This window comes from Natrix helvetica (genome assembly GCF_964273705.1).
Source record: "Natrix helvetica genome assembly, chromosome: 1".
NCBI classification, from domain to species: Eukaryota; Metazoa; Chordata; class Lepidosauria; order Squamata; family Natricidae; genus Natrix; species Natrix helvetica.
This window is the reverse complement of record NC_138548.1, coordinates 218,453,693-218,474,331: the sequence shown is the minus strand read 5'-3', so window position 1 is coordinate 218,474,331 and position 20,639 is coordinate 218,453,693. Positions and strand designations below refer to the sequence as shown.

Genomic DNA, 20,639 nt, shown 5'->3' with positions numbered 1-20,639 from the left:
ACTTTAAGATGCGGACTTCAACACCTGGCTGGGGAATTCTGGGAGTTGAAGTCCACAGATCTTAAAAGTGGCTAAGGTTGAGAAACACTGCTCTGATGTATTATGTACTCTGATTGGAAAAAGAAACCCTTCTCAAGTCCCATCCCTTGAAACCTTGCATTTGTTTATTTGATTTATGTCTTAGCGAGTTCTTACAGCAGCTTACAGAACTTAAAACAAAAAAACAATGTAAAGTACTGTCCCAAAGGTGCTTTTTCAGGAGGCAACTGGACTTCCTTGTTTTTTTCTTCTGAAGACATTTCGCTTCTCATCCAAGAAGCTTCTTCGGCTCTGACAGGACAGTGGGGAATGGAAGGATTTATATTCCTTGCAGACAACTGGTCATTTGCATCCTTTTAGAGTATGGTTGTCAAACTCGCTGTGTCACGTGCTGTTTTGTGACATTTTCCCCCTTTGCGGAACTGGGGTTGTCGTAGCCTGTGCATGATGCATCCAGCCCATGAGCCGCCAGTTTGACACCCCTGTTTTAGAAGGTCGTTGACGCACTTGGAGATGTATGTGTCTCCTCCAAGTGCTTCAACGACCCTCTAAAAGGATGCAAATGACCAGCTGTCAGCAAGAAATATAAATCCTTCTATTCCCCACTCTCCTGACACAGCTGAAGCAGCTTCTTGGATGAGAAATGAAACGTCCTCAAAAGAAAAAGAAAAAAGTCCAGTTGCCTCCTGAAAAAGCACCTTTGGGACAACCATGAACCTGGATGACCGAGAATCTCTATAGACTTTTAAATACAAACTATTAGAGACAGTTCATAAGAAATCAGAGTAAAAATAAATACAAAATCACCTCACAATGAAAAGCGTGAGTGAAAAAGATGCACCTTAAAACTTGAGAGTGTAGGGGCTAAACATAACTCCCAAAGGAGTACATCTACAACCTGAGACAATGAACAAAAAGACACACACACACCTCATATCACACCATACATCACCTTCACACCACCAAGACAGAGCTCCGACAGTGGGGACATTTCCATATGACCTGCTGCAGATCCTAACAATGAGATGTGGTTCCTTGGGCAGGCCGGCCCTAAGCAGTGTTGTACTAGCAGAAAGGGCAAAATGGGAACTCAAGAACCATGCCCCTTCTCCTAATCTCATGATGCACTGGAGTAGAAATGACCAACAAAAGCCTTGCTTAACACCATCAGGTTAAGAGTTCAGGATTCAGCACATATGTTGAGATTCGCATGTTGGTTTTTGAAACCAAGCTCACTCACTCAGGGCAAGGGTTATTATTATCTGTGAGAAGACAGGCTGCCTACAAAATGAACAGCACCTGTGCTGCTGTTGTCTTCTCCCTTTAAGTTCTCTTTCTACCTAGCCATCACCGCAATTGTTGGCTAGAAAAGGTGAGCAGGAAGGCAGCCGAGGGTGGTAGTATGTGGGAGAGAGGGAAGAGGTGTGTTCATAAAACAGCCTGAAGCAGATATACTGATTTCCAGCAGGAGGACTCATAATTACCGGTAGTCGTTGTAGATGATGTAGCAGAAGTAGGAAAGAATGATGAAGTGAGCAGTGACGCGTTTGAGTGCTTATGGGTGTGTTGCCTAAAGATCTATGTGCTTGTGTTGGCTCTTGGATTTTTGAGCCCACTGACTTGGATGTGTGTAAAAGAACCCATCAGAGTCCAAAGTCACTCAATCAATTTTACTTCATCCGTAATCTGACATAGTTTCCCCAAATCCAGCTTTCTCAGGCTCAACATGTTATGCAGAATTTGATTCTAAGGTTCCAAGCAGCTAGACTCAGCTTAGTATTGCAAATCGCTATGAAAGATTGCCACGATGTTAGAAAGAAAGCCAGAAACCACTGCATGGAAGGCAATAGTGTATTTCATCCTGCATGTCTGTGGCTTTGCAGTACCAATGCAGCAGCTGATGTTGGAGCTTTATATAAAACGAACCTGCAAATTAAAAGCATGAACACAAATCTGGAGTTTATTGGTGAATCCCACATACACCATGTTCCTACTCTAAGTGACAAACCTAACAAGCAGAACTATGTACTTCTCCCTTTATCAATGAACAGCCAAATAGGGTAGCCACTCTTTTATATATTCAAGGGTACCTCTAAGTTCTACTGAGAGAGGCAACATTCACCTAACCTGCAATATGTTTTGTTAATGAACTTTCTAAAGGAATTGACCAGGATAATTTTGAAGTTACATGAAGTTCTTTATCTCTTGGAACAGTGTCTTGCCAACATGTGGATTTCAACTCCCAGAATTCCCCAGCCAGCTTCCACATCAACTGGGGAATTCTGGCAGTTGAAGTCCACACATCTTGAAGTTGCTAGAGTTAAGAAACACAGAGTAAGTAACCTGCCAAATGTAGCCCAATAGGTGAATGGCAAGGTTTAAATTAGAGGGAAATCAACATCGCCTTGAGGCTTACTGGTTGTTGTTGCAGCTGTAACTTCTCTGACTAGCCTACACCACAGATTGGTTGGAAAGATAAAATAAAAAGTTGGAATAAAAGTCACTTTGTGCTCCTTAGAAGAAGAATGGGCAGAAACCAAACGAGCAATACAAACCAAAATTCAAAGCAAATGCTGATGTATAATTTTCATAAAGAAACCCCAATTTGGGTCATGAAAATACAAGAAGGAGTTTATAGAGAAGTTATCTTGCCTATAAAAAGTTAAAGGTACTGTTCAACCTGAAAGTCACATGGGAGTTTGAGAAATTCAAAGATCCAGAATTATTTTTTACTCTCTTTCTGGGGGAAAAAAAACCTCAAACCACTTCCATGGGAATTTATTTCTATAATAGGAAGCAAGATTAAAGAGATTATAGGAGAATCTTTATCCTATAGCTCAATCTTCTCCAGCCTGGTCTTTGCCAGATGTTTGAACCGCAATGGCTATAATTGGAAAAAGCAGGGGGCGGGGAGGGGGGGTTAGCCAGCTAACTCAAATAATTCTTTTTCCAATTACAGAATCGCTGAAGAAATTACTTCAGAGTGGTCTGAAGGAGGAAAAGTTAGATCACTGTATTCATTTTCTATTCTAAATTGTTGAATAATCCCCTGAAGAATATAAGAGGATGAAGACAAATGCAGTCGCCACTAATTTCATCCCTGGAGGAAGAACCCAGCATTTCAATTTAGCTTTGAGAACATAAAACATATGCAATGCAGGATTAGTATTCAGCCTCACCCCTTCCATAGGTTCAAATATTGTTTTTGAAAAAAAATCTATGGAAGTTGCAGATATGTATAGATGTTCCACCTTCATATTTCCCTGCAAAATCATTTTAAAAAACACAAGAAAACTGCTCTGCAGATTTCGGGGAACAAAAATGCAAAATACTAATAAAAAAATCATCCACTTGAGCATCTTCTCTCCCCTCTGACCCCATTCAGTTATCCCATCCCATAATTTTGTTCCAGGGCAAGGTTTTCAACCTTGGCTTTTTAAAGAGGCATGTCTGGCTAGGGAATCCTGGGAGTTGAAGTCCACACATCTTAAAATTGCTCAGGTTGAGAAACACTGCTCCAGTGCTCCAGGATAAAATGCATCTATTTTCAGAACAGCTAAGATATATTTAAACCATCTTGGCCATGTTAAAAATATGTCTGGCTTAACCATATTTTTAAAAAGCAAAGCTTAAGGAATCTACTTTCCTTGCAATGCATTCACTGGTTTTGACATTTTGATTACTCTACATTCAGTAATAATTAGTTCTTTTGCTGTGTCTCAGTAGTGGAACTCAAAGAAAAAGGAGTCTCAAGAGAGGAATGAATTAGTTCAGTCAACCACCACAGAAATTTATGCTTAGCGTCCACAATCCCAGGAGTTTTCACTATTTGCCAGCCCAGGGGAGACAGAATAGTTTCCAAAATCCTCAGAAGAACTGGGTGAGGGGAAAAAAATCCAGGAGTTATCTACAGAAACTAGTAGAAGCACCCTACATATTTTAATATTTTCATAAAACAACACAAAAATAAACTGTTTGAATACTGCTTTTTAAAGGCAACATCAAAAACCTCAGAATTATATGATTGAGCTTGGAAGAAAACTAGGGCAAGCAGGTTTGGGCAAGAGAATTGGGAAAATAAAATTCCCACCTTAATTGGAGCTCCAACAAGAAAGTAAGTGTAATATAGTTTGGCTCTCTCTCAAAAGAAAAAAAAACCCTAGTAACATGCTTTTATTTTCCTTTTTAAAGGAAATCTTGACAGATGCAACCCCAACATACCAGATGCAAAAAGATCCCCTATTTACATAGGAGTTCCCAATCTTGATCAGGCTAAAGCTGGCCCAGGAGACAGTCTTGGCACCAAAGCTTTTCACTTGTGGCCCCCTTAACACTCCCACCATCCTGACATCTGTGACATTCTCTGAGACATACAGTGAATGAATGAATTTTGTCTATGGGATTTCTGATTCAACAGTGACTTTTGCAAATAGTTCGATAAACCACACTGGAAGCTCCCTGTAAAAAGGCAGCCTCTGCCTTGCAAATAGTGCCCATTTCTTTTGAAACCAACCCCACCCCCTGTCCAAGTTCCCAGAGTCTCTTGCAAAAAAGACGCCTCCTCTGTCTCATACATCTTACACGTACCTTGCTGCACGTCAAGAAACAGTCCTGGCTGGCCTTCGCACCTACCAGGATACTTACTCCAGGGCTACTTAAGCAGTCAAGGGCATTCAGCAGATCTAAACTAGCGTGCTGGAAAGCCTGCATTTTCTTGGCTGCATTACATTTCCGATTTGGACCGGGGGGGGGAGGGAAAAAAGGGGAAACTGCAGGGCCAATCTCAGTATGCATGGCACAAAGAGCCCTTAAACAGAGCTCACGGACTGCAGGGAACGCGGAGGCATCTGGGCGTCACTTCAATCTAAATCCCCAGCAAGAAAAGAAATGCAACTGTAGTGGTCTCTTCCCCCCCCCCCTCTAAAGAACAAACGCTATCCTGCCGCAGAAGCGAAGAAATCTCAGATTTCGCCCTTCTGCAACAGCCTCCCTCGGGATCCCTGCTCCTCCGCTACCGATGCATCGTCCTAACAGCGGAACTTCACAGGTCCCCAAACCCAGTTTCGGGGCGACGACCGTATTTCCCCGCCGCTCCCTCCCCCCGCCCCGCAAAGCTCTCTACAGCCCTTCCGAGCCTACCCAGCACCAAGTCCTCCTCTCCAGCAAATCCTATACGCGCCCTCGATCCACACGTCCCTTGCCGGCTCCGGGAGAGCTTTTTGGAAACGCGCAGCTGCTGTTTCTCTTTCAAACTACACGGCTCCCAAGTCGGGGCAGCTCCCTCCCCTCGCAGCTCCGGGGCTCCCTTGAAGGGCTCCTGCTGCAGCAGCGGCTCCCCCAGCTAGCGCTCCGTTTTCAGACACCCGATTTTCCAAAGCGCTCGTCCTCTTCCCACCCGCCCGTCTCCTTTTAAGCCCCACCAAGTAACCCCTTCCTCAGTCTCTCCGCCAGCGCTCTTCAACTTCATCCCCACCACTGCCCGCTCCTCCAGCCCCTAAAAACGGTGGGGCTGGGGGACCGAGCCTGAGCTAACCTACGCCACGAAGGCCCCCCCTTCCCGGTACCTTTGACGCATCCTCCTGCGACGCGGCCCGACTCGGGGCCTGCTATTGTTGGGTGGTGCGGAGGCGGAGGCAGAAGGAAACTCACGGCTCGGAGCTCCGCCTTATCCGTCTCCCCACCTCAGCGCGGCCCGTCTCGGCCCAGACCCTCCGCCCCCCACTCATCCTTTTCGCAGTCCATCTGGCTTGAAGGGGGATTTCCACTACCGAGGGAAGGGAAGGGGGAATCTACCCAAGCAGCGTTGCCGAGAGGGCTGCAAAGCGGGGTGGGGTGGATAAATGCAGCCGCTTTCAGAATTAAGGATGATTATGATCATAATACATACATGTGTGTGAGGGGCATTGCAGGATTCCACAGAAATCAGATTGCCAAATAGAGCGGCAGTTAATCCAGATATTTCCACCCGCCCCACATACATACATATATATTTCTGTTCAGGTTTGTACCTTTAGAGAACAAACTCCTATAAGGAGTTGCTGGTATGCTCAAAAGGGTAACATTTCCCCCCCCCCCCCCAATTCTAGCAAATAATTTGTAAGGTGAATTCCTGGGGGACCCTAACTATGTGTCTCCCCCCAAATAAGATCATCAGCAAAAATGACTGATATCTTAGGGCAATCTCCCAGAGGACATCTAACCGAGGTCCCCAAGGTCATGTTTTCCATTCCTAGCCCTGTGGCCTGTTTGGCAATGGCCTCAAACCGGGAAAAAAAATCACTTTTACCCCATGCAGTCTGTTCTTTTGTCTCAAGGACACTCTGGAATCAGGGGCCCTCAAATGAGAAGAATGAAAAGCCCATGTTCCTTTCTCCACAGTTTCCCTCCATTGGAAATATTCTGTTCTTGCTCTACAGCTGTGGATTTCAAAAGCCTCTACAGTGGAGGTAGAGATGATCCTGCTCAATTTTCTGCTTTTAGTTATTAGAGCTGCCCATCTTATGCAACATAACCTTGGGCGGCTTACAAACAGCAGTAAAAGCATTAAGCACAATAAAAGCAGAAAAACCATTACAGCAAACTCTTGGCATCTACACCTATTCCCCCCAAACCCTTTCAGCTTTACCCTACCCCAATGCTTGTGAAAGTTAGCTGTTTGTGGCTTTGTAGCCTCAACTGTTTACTAAGAGAGAGACAAGCAGGAATTTGGAGACAGACCGTTCTAAGAAAAGTCACACATGAATGAGAGATCTTTAATCCTCCTAACAATTTTGCAGCTGCAGCTCCCTTTTTTTAGAACTATTTGGTGACCATGATAGGAAGGTGTGAAAGAAACCTCCATGTAAAAAGCAGTAACACTTCTCTTAGCAATCATTTGGAAATGATTTGCTTGCCCCTATCTTTCCAGAGTGAAGAGGAACTAAAATTCCTCTTGATGCGGGTGAAGAAGGAGTGTGCAAAAATTGGCTTGAAACTCAACATTAAGAAAACTAAGATCATGGCATCCGGCCCGCTCAACACTTGGCAAATAGATGGGGAAGAAATGGAGGTAGTGATAGATTTTACTTTCCTGGACTCCAAGATTATTGCAGATGGGGAATGCAGCCAAGAAATTAAAAGACGCTTGCTCCTAGGGAGGAAAGCTATGGCAAATCTAGACAGCATACTAAAAAGCAGAGACTTCACCCTGCCAACAAAAGTGTATATAGTCAAGACTGTGGTTTTCCCAGTTGCAATGTATGGCTGTGAAAGTTGGACCGTAAGGAAGGTTGAGCGTCAAAAGAATTGAGGCCTTTGAATATGGTGCTGGAGAAGATTCCTGCGAGTCCCTTGGACTGCAAGGCAATCAAACCGGTCAGTCCTAGATATCATCAACCCTGACTGCTCTCTAGAAGGCCAGATCCTGAAGATGAAACTCAAATACTTTGGCCACCTAATGAGAAGGAAGGACTCACTGGAGAAGAGCCTCCTAATGCTGGGAAAAACTGAGGGCAAAAGAAGAAGGGGATGACAGAGAAGGAGGTGGCTGGATGGAGTCACTGAAGCAGAAGCAGTAGACGTGAGCTTAAATGGACTCCAGAGGATGGTACAGGACAGGAAGGCCTGGAGGAATGTTGTCCCTGGGGTCGCGATGGGTCGGACACTATTTCGCAACTAACAACATCTTCCCAGAGTAATTAAAATGGAGTAGGGTAATGAAACAAGAATAATCTGGGGTCTACAGTAAAAGATAATATTCTTGGGAACTAAGAAAAATAGCATCACCCCTCTTAAAATGACTAAAACATAAACTTCTTACAGTTATGTAACTATAAAAATTGCAATAGCACACACATCTTGCACCTGGTTCATCCATCTTAATGAATCATATTAAAGCAATTATGTTATGTAGAAACACGATTTGTTAATTGTTACTGTAGTTTGTACTTAATAAACTACAAACCATGGCTTCTCTTGAGTTATTCTGTCTAGAACGGGGGGTCTGTAGCCTGAGTCTCTGGAGCCGCATGTGGCTCTTTCATCCCACTGCTGCAGCTCCCTATCGCCAATCAGCACCACAATTGATAGGGCTTTCAGTTAGGACAGGTAGAGGAAAAAGGATGCCGCACTAGGAGGAGACTCTATGGTGGGTGAACTGGATTTCCGGTTGGCTCCAGAATTGAACCAGGGGCTTCCGGTTAAGACTTTTGTGGCTCTTTGAATGTTTAAGGTCTAGCCTCACTATTTGGAAAGTTGTGATCGCAAAATTGTAGCTACAGCAGTTGTATCATGTGGACACAGCCGGTGCCCTGGTTTGTAGGTAACATTAAACAAGAAACCATAGTTGAGTTCATAAATTATACAGAACCAAATCTAAGCAAACCACATTACAGCTTACTGTAATTTAGGCAATGCATTATTGTGCCCGTTTATGACAGAATATAAGGTGGCAGCAGTTAATTACAATTAATGAACCCAATTTAATCTATTTCTTACTGAAACTCTCTAAAGTATATGCCAAGCACATTAGGCTATACGTATAAAGAAACCTCCTATAGTTTATACTTTTTGTATAGGAAATTGAATAATTAACTATTTTCACCTTAGACCAGGAGGAGGCAAAATTTCTTTTGAAACTCTCTCTCTCTCTCGTAAAAACTGCTCTTTTCAAAAAACCACCACAGAAAACACCAAAACATCATTTCATTTTTAAATTAAAAGACTATTTTAGCCCAATTAAATTGTTTTATATTTCATCAATAATTTTAAATATCTACAAATATTGGCAGCTGGAAAGAGAGAGACATATATTAGACAAGGTGTTGGACTGGAACCATGGGGCTCTAAGTTCAAGTCCCTACTCAATGGGATAAGTGGGTCATTGGTCTCTTGCTGCCAAGTATACAGATAATCCTTGATTTACAACCAATCATTTACTAACTATTCAAAGTTACAATGACGCTGAAAAATGTGACTTGCATCCTATTCTTGCCCTTACAACCGACCAGTGGTGGGTTTCAAATTTTTTTAGAACCTCTTCTGTAGGTGTGGCCTGCTTTGCGGGAGTGGCTTGCCAGCCATGTGACCGAGTGGGAGTGGCTTGGCAGTCATGTGACTGGGTGGGCATGGCCAACTTGTAAAATGTAGTGAAACTCACTTAACAACGCTTTTGCTTAGCAACCAAAATGTTGGCTCAGAAACTCTGGCATTTGAAGCACGCAAGTCTTAAAGCTGTCAAGTTACACGACCCTTGCACCCCTAACCATTTAGAAAAAAAAAAAGTCCAGGGGTGTTCAAACTTGACAGCTTTAAGACTTGTGGACTTCAATTCTCAGAATTCCTCCTCTTGCTCTTCATCTTGATGATGTGCGGATGGGCGGGGGGAGGGAGCTGGAATCAGTTCTAAACGGCACTGTAGATTTGTGGAACCCCTTCTACAGAAGAGGTTAGAACCGGCAGGAACCCACCCCTGCAACTGACGCAGTATCGCCACAATCACATGATCAAAATTTGGTTGCTTTGCATTCAGCATTTACAATGGTTGCAGCATTCTGAGGTCATGTGATCGCCATTTACAATGTTCCCAGCTGGCTTCCAGCAGGCAAAGTTAATGGGAAAAGCTAGAATTGTTTAAAAATGGCATGGTTCACATAACAATAGCAGGGATTCACGCTCTATATAGGGCTGCCCTTGAAGAGAATTGGGAAGCTCCAGTTGGTGCAAAATGCGGTGGCCCGCAAGGTTTTGTGCAGACCTCGGTGTGCACATATATTATCTCTCCTGCGGGAGCTGCATTGGTTGCCGATTTGCTTCCTAGTGCAATTCAAGGTGCTGGTTGTCACCTTTAAAGTCCTTCATGGCTTGGGACCAGGTTATCTGAGGGACCGTCTCACATCTACCCGATCCACCGTAGTGGGGAGGAAAAGAATGTTGCGGGTTCCATCCCCTATGGCAGGGGTGTCGAAACTTGGGAACTTTAAGACTTGTGGACTTCAACTCCCAGAATTCCCCAGCCAGCATGGCTGGCTGGGGAATTCTGGGAGTTGAAGTCCACATGTCTTAAAGTTCCAAAGTTTGGACACCTCTGCCCTAGGGAGATACAGCTGGTGAGGCCCAGAAGAAGAACCTTCTCTGTGGTGGCTCCCTCTCTCTGGAACATCATTCCCTCAGAGATTAGAAGGGCTCCCACTCTAACACTCTTCCGGAAGGCGTTGAAGACTTGATTCTGCCAGTGGGCCTGGGGAACACAAAGTGGGATGGAGTCCATTGGATAGCTTGTGTGATGTGTTGTCGCCGGGTCAGGGATGGGGGGGGGGTGTTTTATTATAATATTTTATTAATTTATTATATGATTGTCTCTTGTATTAGCTTTATTTATTTTTATATGAGGTTTTTATATTCTTGTAAGCTGCCTTGAGTCGCCATTTGCGAATAGGCGGCAAAATAAATTTCATAAATCAATCAATCCAAAGTGTTAAACTCACGCCCACCCCCATTTTTGCAGAGGGGGTAAAGTCACAATATGTCACGTGACGACAACATGACAACGAGTTTGACATCCCTGGCTTAAAGCATCAAAAAGGTTGTAAATTTGGGTGCAACTCACTTAACAACTGCCTTGCTTAACAATGGAAATTCTGGTCATAAAGCAAGGACTACCTGTACCAGATAAAATGGCTGCTGTGTCATCAAACCTGTACAGGCTGCCATCTTAAACAATCAATAGAAATGCAGGAGAGCAATGCAATCAATTATGGTATCTATCTTGCAGATACTGTGAAATAATGAAATAGTATTACTTCTTTAATTTGAAAATTCCACTTTAAGAAAATTCCGATCAAGCTTCCTATTTAGAGCAACTGAGCCGAGAGTCAACTTTCACTATTTTACCTAAATTGTAATTCAGACATTTCCCCTGCGCTGATGGGAATTCTTGGCTTCTTTGCAGCTTTATATATATACAAGTATTCTAAATCAAGCTATCATCTTCAGCCCTAAAATTAATTATTATTTTTATGTTGGTGAAAAAGCTATTTAATGTAAAAAAAAATTGAAGCAGAATATATATGGTTGATCTGGAGAATTTACCACAGGAGATAATCATAATAATTTATTAGGCTAATACTTTGCTGAAAATAACATGCAAACCTTCAAGCAAATATAATTAGCTTTTCAGGCAAAAATTAAAAACAATAAATACCATTTATTAAAACAGCTTAGTCTTAACTAATTTCCTTTGAGATGACATGTATTTATTTAAAAGATATATATGGCCACCCATCTTGTAAAACTCAACTCTGGGTTTTACAATAATAAATAATAATAAAACCAAAAAGAGGAGAGGATAGGAGAAGGGAAGGGAAAACCAGGAGCCTGACCCATCATCTCCAATCCATCAATCATTCTATACAATGCTTCAGTCTTATACTACCCAAGTCCCTGGAGGGGGGAGACACAATTGTCAGGGACGTGCGGTCAGGGGAGGCAGAGCCGCACCGCTCTCATCATGAAAATTAAAAAAAAAGGGAAAAGGGAAAAGGCTCTGAGGAGCCTTCTGCACACGTGGTTGGGAATGGGAGCGCTCCATGGTCCCCTTCATGTTGACTCAGGAGTCAGGAAGGAGGGGAATGGGACCACGTGTGCAGGAGGCTCCTCTAGCCTCAGCCTCCCTCCTGCGCACGTCCCATTCCCCGCCTTCCTAAGTCAACATGAAGGGGACCGCGGAGCGTGAGCCGTGGTCCCGCGGAGCACGCTCCGTGGTCCCCTTCATGTTGACTTAGGAAGGCGGGGAATGGGATGTGCGCAGGAGGGAGGCTGACGTGGTCTCATTCCCCTCCTTCCTGAGTCAACATGAAGGGGACCGCGGCTCACGCTGATGACGTCACTAGCCTCACCAGCCGTAAAGCTCACCGCACGTCACTGACAATTGTACACCAATTGTACCACTCCTGGACTTTGAGGCCTTGCTGACGCTCATTCATGTTTTGGTTACTTTCTCTTGGAAATGCAGTGTGCCCTACATAGGGCTGCCCTTTTTTAGAGCATCAGGAAATTACAAGTGGTGCAGAATGCTGCAACTCACACAATGCTGGGCACCCCTTAGTTTACTCATGATACACACCTGCTATGTAAGTTGCACTGGTTCCCAGTTTCTTTCTGGGCATAATTTAAGGTGCCGGTTACCACCTTTATAGCCCTACATGGCAGAAAGTCAGGTAATGTTTAGGAGTGCCTCTCCTGAAGGTTTCTGCTTGCTCCTCTAGGCCAGACAGGATAGTAATACCCTGAGACCCATCCCTTAAGTGTTGCTATTTAATGAGGCTAGGAAGTGTGCCTTTTCTATTAGCAGTACTGCCCTGTGAAACGCCCTTCTCCCTGGGATCTAGCAGACTCCTATGCTTTTAGCCTTTTGAAAAGCTGTAAAGGGCTACATCTCTGCAAAGCTCCCAAAATCTTCCAGCAAGAAGCGACAAATTCAGGAAGAGCTCAAAATTGCATGCCAGCCCTGGCTGGTTTTCATGTAGATATTTAAAGAGGAACAGTGAGACATCCAACCCCTGAGATGTCAAAGATGATTAGGGGACTGGAGACTAAAACATATGAAGAACGGTTGCAGGAACTGGGTATGTTTAGCTTAAGAGAAAGAAGGACTAGGGGAGACATGATAGCAGTGTTCCAATATCTCAGGGGTTGCCACAAAGAAGAGGGAGTCAAACTATTCTCCAAGGCACCTGAGGGTAGAACAAGAAGCAATGGGTGGAAACTAATCAAGGAGAGAAGCAACTTAGAACTGAGGAGAAACTTCCTGACAGTGAGAACAATTAATCAGTGGAACAGCTTGCCTCCAGAAGTTGTGAATGCCCCAACACTGGAAGTCTTTAAGAAGATGTTGGATAGCCATCTGTCTGAAATGGTATAGGGTTTCCTGCCTAGGCAGGGGGTTGGACTAGAAGACCTCCAAGGTCCCTTCCAACTCTACTATTGTATTGTATTGTATTATTGTATGTTCCACATTGTGAGGAGCTAAAGCTAGGTCCACACTAACGCTGACTGGAACTAGCTATGGAGAAAGGAGAAAAACCACTCCAAAACTGTATCTCCCCACTCTCAATGCCTGAAACTGGTCTATGATTGATGGTATTGAAAGCCACTGAGAGATCCAGGAGGATCAAGGCAGTCATACCACCTCTTTCCTGATCCCTCTAGAGGACATCCAAAAAACAATGCTGTTGCCTTAAAATATCCCCACTTGAACTCAGAATGCAAATAATCCATTTCATCTACAGCCCTCTGCAGCTGAGACAAGAAATATGGAAGATAACTCATCGGTAAGGATGCCCGAGGTTCTCTAACCATTAACAACATTAACAAAAGTTTAAGCAACTCCAGAACATTACAGACACCATAATATTTTTAGCTGGGGATGACACAGAGTTTGGGAACAGATCATGTCTGCACATGTTACATTTCTAGACATTTTGTTCTATAAACATTCACACCTAGCCTGTTTGATGCAGTGCACAGAGAGATGAAACTGGGAAATTCAGGAGCTCTTTCAGTCTTAAAAAGGGGATCTTTGGGGCATGCTTAACAGATGCATAGTGTACTAGTTTAGGACTACCATTCCTGCCCCCCCCCAAAAAAAACATTGAATACTGTTAGAGAAACACCATTGTATGCTGTCTTATTGTATTTAGCATTCTCCAAAACAGAGGGAATAGATTAAACTGAGTAAGGAGCCTGCCTAATGCAGTTCTTAAAGATCTCCTCAAGATCCTTTTACTTAGGTTAGAATGTATGTTAGAAAAGTTACGCATTGGTTTAAGCCATTAATTTGAATAGGATGAATGCTTTTAAACTTTATCAGATCTCATCCTTTAGCTTTTAGTTGCTTTCACCACAACATGACCATCCAACAGATCTTTTACAGGTAAGATTATTAGAAGCCATCTAGACTTGGAAGAAACAAAATTCCCAGCTTGTTGGTGGAATAGAACACAGGCTGTCTAATAATAATGTTTTGTTTACCTGTTGCAACGTTAACGTTGCCCTCTTATGGGAAAGCAACACTGCTAACCATACTGCCATCGGTTGAGTCTGAGTACACGAGCAACAATGACACTGTTAAGCCTTGGCTTCCACATGCACACCTTTTCCAACAGTGTCTTCCTACACCAACTATTCTTGCACACTGCTATTTTTCTCGTAGGTACACTAGAACCTTTTCTTCACCTGTTTCTTTAATCTTAAAAAAAAAACTTTGCAGCAGATGCTCTACCTGTTGCATCTTCTGGCCTGAAGGACATGGCGGCTTTTTCCTCTTCTCTAAAATCTTGGCAGAAAGATGAAGATGGCAATTTTCAAGCTCTGCTTTCAGGGAGTGCGTTTCACATCAATTTGCTGACCACAGAACCAGGACAAATGAGAAGGAGCAGGCGAGGAATGTTCTTAAAAAATTCATACTGAGATACGGAGGGGTGGGGGCTCCTTATGATTTCATACAGCAGGAATTGAATAGCAAGGGACAAACGTTGAAAGGTCAGCTTTAAAAGATTTCTTCAGTGAGAAATCGCAAGAGGAGCAAAGAAAAATTGCTGAATTGGGAGAATTCATAGTTTCAAACCTACAGTTCTCAGAACATCCCCCTATGTTAGAGAACACCGCAGGGAAAACTTAGGGGCATACAGATTGAAGGTAGGTAGAGATGTGCCAGTAAGCGTTGCTGCTAGGATACACATAATATTATTGCCCCCTTAGATTGGTTAGCAAGCTATGAGGAGCTCTTGGAAGATTTACACTGATTTTCTGCTGTCCCAAGCACATTCATTCTTTCCACGTCATGCTGAGCTAGACGTGCTGATTCAAAATTAGGCTGGGATTTTGTTTAAGGTGGAAGCTAGGGCTGGTTTTGTTTTTGTTCTTCAAGCCATGTTCTAAGGAGGCTTACTTGGGCATTAGGTCAGATAAACTCTCAAAAGAAAACCCCGGAGATTAACATGGAGCATCCATTCCGCCCCATCTTTCCAGTCCTCATTGCAATGTGAGGCACGGAGACGGGAAAGGCTTAGATTTAGAATAACTTTATTGTCACTTTGAATGTGCACTAATCAGCATACATTAAAATGAAATTACTTTGCATACGGGTCTCAAAGGGTCTCCACCTGTAATATGCACAACATAAACATGACAAAATAAATAAATAAATACAAAATTATGCAGATGCCCACATAATATGGGTACACACACACCGTTTCATTTTCAGCCCTCTGGACATAGGCAAAGGAGCATTCAGAAAACGAAGTATGTCCTCTTTGCAGCCTGCAGCTACTCTACTCCAGAAATGGATTAAACAAGATTTTCAGAAATACATGAACCCCAATGGCCTTCCCAATTCTCGGCTGAAACACCATGGCCATCCTTAAAAATACCAATTTTCCAATTCTACTTTAGATTGCTCACGCTATTTTGGAGAAGTCATTCGCCTCATTCGACTTAAGAAGATCTGCTAGTTCCCTTTATGCCTCCTAATTCAAACCAAGACACTGTACAACAGAGAGGGACGGGAGAAAACGGCAGCTCCAATAGGAAAGGTAAAAACTCCCTTTTATTAGTTTTCCTGGAAACAATATTGAAGCAGTTCGCCACTGCCATCTTCAAACAGGTTTTATCACCTGCCCAGAATGACATATGGCCTTGGTATTCCATAGAGAGTCCCCACAAAAACAGAAACATCTGTTATCAGTGTCGCTTTGCTTCTATAGTGAGCTGGGGCTCTGCTGATGTTTTGTGTTTCAGCCCAGTGAGCAGGAGCGATATCAAGAGAACGTGAGAGGCAAAAGTGCAAAGTTTATGAACAGGGTTTTTTTCCCCCCTGGGCTCTGTAACATAATAAGGAGCAAGATGGCATGTGTCTCAATCAAACTTATTTTCAGACATGATGAAAAAACACAAAGCGTAACCACCTCTCTCCACAAAGAGAGGACAAATTGTTCCCCCATCTCTTGGATTTCAGTTGTGGAAAGCTGCCTACAACTGAAGGCCAAGATGTGTACAATGTCCTAATCAAGGATTGATCACAGAGACAAACAATCAAATAGAAAATACCCTAATCAAGGAGCTAGCAAGGAAAAAACCCACCACCCCACCACCAACACAGGCAGGGCTAGCTACTGTACGTAAACAAAGAGCAAATTCCACATTCACCACATCTGATGATGTTACCTAGTTAGGTAATTCAACATCTGCAAACAAACAGCCAAGCTCAAAGAGCACCAAGGATGCCGAAGCTGCTTTCCCTTTTGCTTATAGATTTTAAAAAAAATATATCCACGTGGACTGACAAGGTGGAACCCAGAGAATTTAAAGAAACACCAGGCAGGTTGGGCAGTGGGAAGGAGCAATGGGATTAGATCCAGACGGGTTTGTTGCTTTAAGAATGATTCAGACTATCATTCCACACTTCTCAAGCCCCCAAGAAAAACATCTATTAATACCATAGAAAGGATATGGGTAGATAAAGTGGAGATAAAACAAGCAAATGATAGAATAAGGCCAAGTATATATTGAGAAAGGAGCTTTGACCAGCCTGATTATTCTGTCGCCATCCTAATTTGAATTATATCCAAAGTACCATGCACCTAGGCCAGGGATCTGGAACCTGCGGCTCTAGAGCCACATGTGGCTCTTTCATCCCTCTGCTGCGGCACCCTGTTGCTCAAAATGTGCATCACAACTGCCTACCACCAGCACACAATGTATTGAGATTTTCAGCCCATCTTATTTTTTCCCTGGAGTTCAAAATGTTTTTGTTGCGTGCAAAAATAAAAAAATTGTTTTTTCTGTAGCAGTTCATTGATTTCATAAATGCAGCACACTATAGTTTTTTTATACATAGCATAAAAGGTAAAAAAAATATTATATGCAGTGCTATCTTCCGTTTAGATATCAAAAGGATTTTGTGATTCCCAATGTTTTCTTTTCTGTGGGAGACGGGTCCAAATGGCTCTTTGATTGTTTAAGGTTGCTGCAGTGGTGGGTTTCTAAAATGTTTGGAACCTCTTCTCTAGGTTTGGCCTGCTTTGTGGGAGTGGCTTGCCACCCATGTGACTGGGTAGGAGTGACTTGCTGCACATGTGACTGGGTGGGAGTGGCTTGCCATCCATGTGACTGGGTGGGAGTGGCTTTCCACCCATGTGACTGGGTGGGAGTGGCTTGCCGCCCATGTGACTGGGTGAGAGTAGCTTGCCGCCTATGTGACCGGGTGGAGTAGCCAAGACGATGTCACTGAATTCTTTGCCCCAATGGATAAACTACAATAAGATTAAAGCAGCGAGCTGGTGTAAGGTAGCCTCCCGCCGCCCTGCTGAGTGACAGGCTGGGCTAGTTTAGTGCGGATGGGTGGGGGAGTGAGCGAGCTGCGACGGAACGGGCAGGGTGAGTGAGCGACAGGGCCGGGGTAGGCGTTCCGGAACTTACTTCCGGTTCCCCGGGGGAACCTCTTCTAACCGGTTCGGTGGATTTGACGAACCGGTTCTACCGAACCAGTGTGAACTGGTAGGAACCCACCTCTGGGTTGCTGGCTCCTGACCTAGGCCTTATGTGGGATAGAGCCCATGCGTTTGGATGCCACAAGCCTGGCAACTGAAAAAAACAAGCGTGTTCTGCAAGTGAAGCATAATATACACGCACATCTTTAAATGACTAATCCAGATAATTTGAAGCAGAATCAGTGCAGAAATAGGCCCAGGGGAGAAAAGAGCGAGAGAAAGAATGAAGAATGAACGTTGCATGGCTGGAAGTGCGGCGTCTGAGCTGAAGCCCGAACAAAGGGCCAGGCAGCATCCTTTTCAACTAATCCTTTCATTTCAGCAGAAGTCATCAAGAATTTGCTCTCTTCCGTAAGATTTTGGGTTGTTTTAGAAACAGACACCCTACTATTTGAAAATGAACTCCCAATACACATACACACTTCCCCCCCGCCCGCAGACATTCAAACAAAGCATAAAGGGGGTCGGAGGCTAAATCCTACCCATACAAGGGGCCACACAGAATTAAATATCCTGCTCTCCAAGTCCTGACATGGAATTATATGTGTCTGCACACAGAACCCAGCCTTATGCATACAGATTGGAACAGATATATGCCTTCCCCACCCCCACTCTGCTCCTTTCACTGATAACAAATGCACCCAAGGAAGATGCGGCTATGGGAATTAGGCTATTCTCTATGGCAGCAGTCCCCAATCTTTTTGGCTCTGCAGACTGGCAGTGGCGGAAGCAACGGTGGGGGTGGGGAGGGGATAGTTTCACACACACGCCCACTGCTTACATAAATGGAGTGCTCATGGACCATCACCTGCCACTTGCACGGCCTGGTTCCAAATGGGCCACAGCCTGATACTGGGTCACGGACTGTAGGTTGGGGATCCCTGCTCTGTGGTCTTGTACATCTAAGGCATATGATTGGATTCTTTGAATAAAATTCCCAGCAAGCCACTTTTGAGGCTTTAGACACTGGAATTGAATTCATGCCATCCTTTGCTTAATCATAGCTTAGTGAGTGGCTTGGTTCACACATGCTACTGTGTTTCCCCGAAAATAAGACAGACTTATTTTCTTTTGACCCCCGAAAAAAGCGCTTGGCTTTATTTTTGGGGAGGTCTTATTATTTTTGAGGTGCAGGCAGCAGCGGGCATGGTTGGCTGCTCCTGTGTTCCAATATTTTCGGGGAGGGCTTATTTTCAGGGAGGGCTTATTTTAGCACATGCACTCAAAAGCCCGGTTGGACTTATTATCTGGGGAGGTCTTATTTTCAGGGAAACAGTATATTTGCAAGGCACTTTATAACATTGGAAATGGAGCAGCCTAAAAGTCAAAAATCAACAAATAAGACCCTAAACCGTATCTTGGTTCAGCCATTTCCCATATCATTAACTATTTCTCCATTGTGAGACTTAAAAAAAAATATTTCAAGAAGCTTTCAAGACAAGTAAAACTGGCAGTACCGCTGTGCAGCTTTTAGCTCTTACGCAGAGGCCCACCTTGCCTTTGCAACTACAGTGTGCAAATTCATATGCTGCTGTCCAACACACGATAAAGGTTAAGATAAACGGTTAATCTGTTAGGAATTGGAGAAGGCACATTGACCAACTCCGTGGCCTCCTCTCCAACTCCACTCTTAGACAACCAGAGGTAACTCCTGCATGAGTTAGCCAAAGCCCTACCCAAATGGAGCAAATGCTCACTCCTTCCACAGCCAGCTCAAGCCCGAGGGTACTGGGAAACGTATCTGGTTTTGTTGCAGGCCCGCAGCGAGCTCCAAGCGAACCGGCTCTAGAAGCTCCAGCCGCAGCCTGTGAAAGGTTCCAGGAGCTTCCACCAAGCGGAGCTGCGGAGCAAACAGGTCTGTCCGACTTGTCCAAGGAAACCACTCCTACTGAACTGCGCAGGTCAGGCAGTGCTACCCAAAAGCCCGCCTACCTGCGTGACTACATTACCAGTAGGATTGTTCCATTTAAGAGGGGAGGGGTGTTAGATACTCATACCAACTACAGTGGTTTCCACCAAGGTCCTCTGTTCCAGCGGGAACGGAGGTTTAATCCTATTGGTCGAAGGGTCTGACAGCTCCCTATAAAAGGGCTGCCGTCAGACTCAACCTTCGCTGGATTGTTCTTACTTGTTGTGTTATAATAAAGAGCTGTTGTTACCGTTAAGCCTGTGTGTGCCTATCCATTACCCAATCTAACATAATCTATTTCTCAGATGCTGAAAAACTCAGTCCTTCGGCTGGGAGGGTGGATGCACCAGCCTTGGATAGCACTCAGCAAAATCCCCTGAGGACACAAAGAATCCTCTCATGTCATTTCACATCATGACATGTTCTGGTGTGAATCATAAATATGTTTTTCATAAATCCTCAATTCCACTTCCATCATGTATCCGTACATCTTTTTGCTCAAGGCTTGCTTGTGTTGCAGTTTGCTGTGAAAAGCCATTACTCAGAACCATTCCATCAAGGTAAGAAATGCCGGGCTGATTCAGACCGTCAGCCGTCTTCTCACTCAGCAACTTTTTTCCTTTCCTGAAGAACAGTTATTTTTTCCTCTGTTTACCCCAGCAGTGGTTGTTAGTCAGTTGCTTTCATTATGCTCAACCTTCTCCAGGCGGCTAGATTTGACGCTGCCTGGCTGCCGCTGCCCATCAGAATGTCCCAAGGTGATGCATTTTGCAGGTTTCCGCAGTACTCTCTCTTTCGTCCTACACCAGGGGTGTCCAAACTTGGCAACTTTAAGACTTGTGGACTTCAACTCCCAGAATTCCCCAGCCAGCAGAGCTGGCTGGGGAATTCTGGGAATTGAAGTCCACAAGTCTTAAAGTTGCCAAGTTTGGACACCCCTGTCCTACACGGTGCTACATTCCAAGAAGTGGGATGTGGCAGTGCACGTCATTCAAGAGCCAAAGGCAACTTTTTCTGAACAGTAACAAATGATTTTATTTAATATTTAAGCAGCAAAAAGCAGCAAAATTAGGATCACATACGGTGCTGTTTCCTACTCAACAGGAAGGCCAAGCTGGCCACCTAAAGAGCTCATGGCCCAAATTTGGCCATGGATAATGGAATCA

The 20,639-nt window shown here is 44.1% G+C and overlaps 1 protein-coding gene across 5 annotated transcripts in view; it reads right to left on the bottom strand.

Annotated features, from left to right (window-relative positions):
* The window catches only part of NCKAP5L (NCK associated protein 5 like), a 62,216-nt gene that overhangs the window by 24,155 nt on the left and 17,422 nt on the right, over positions 1-20,639 (bottom strand). For 2 of the 5 annotated variants that reach the window (XM_081935276.1, XM_081935275.1), the window contains exon 1: positions 5,604-5,785. The exons of 1 other annotated variant lie outside the window; for it this stretch is intronic. The gene's annotated coding sequence lies outside the window, so the exon portion shown is untranslated. Of the gene's footprint in view, positions 1-4,260; positions 4,450-5,603; positions 5,786-20,639 lie in introns of those variants that run through there. 2 more of the 5 variants (XM_081935272.1, XM_081935274.1) reach the window with 2 other exon arrangements.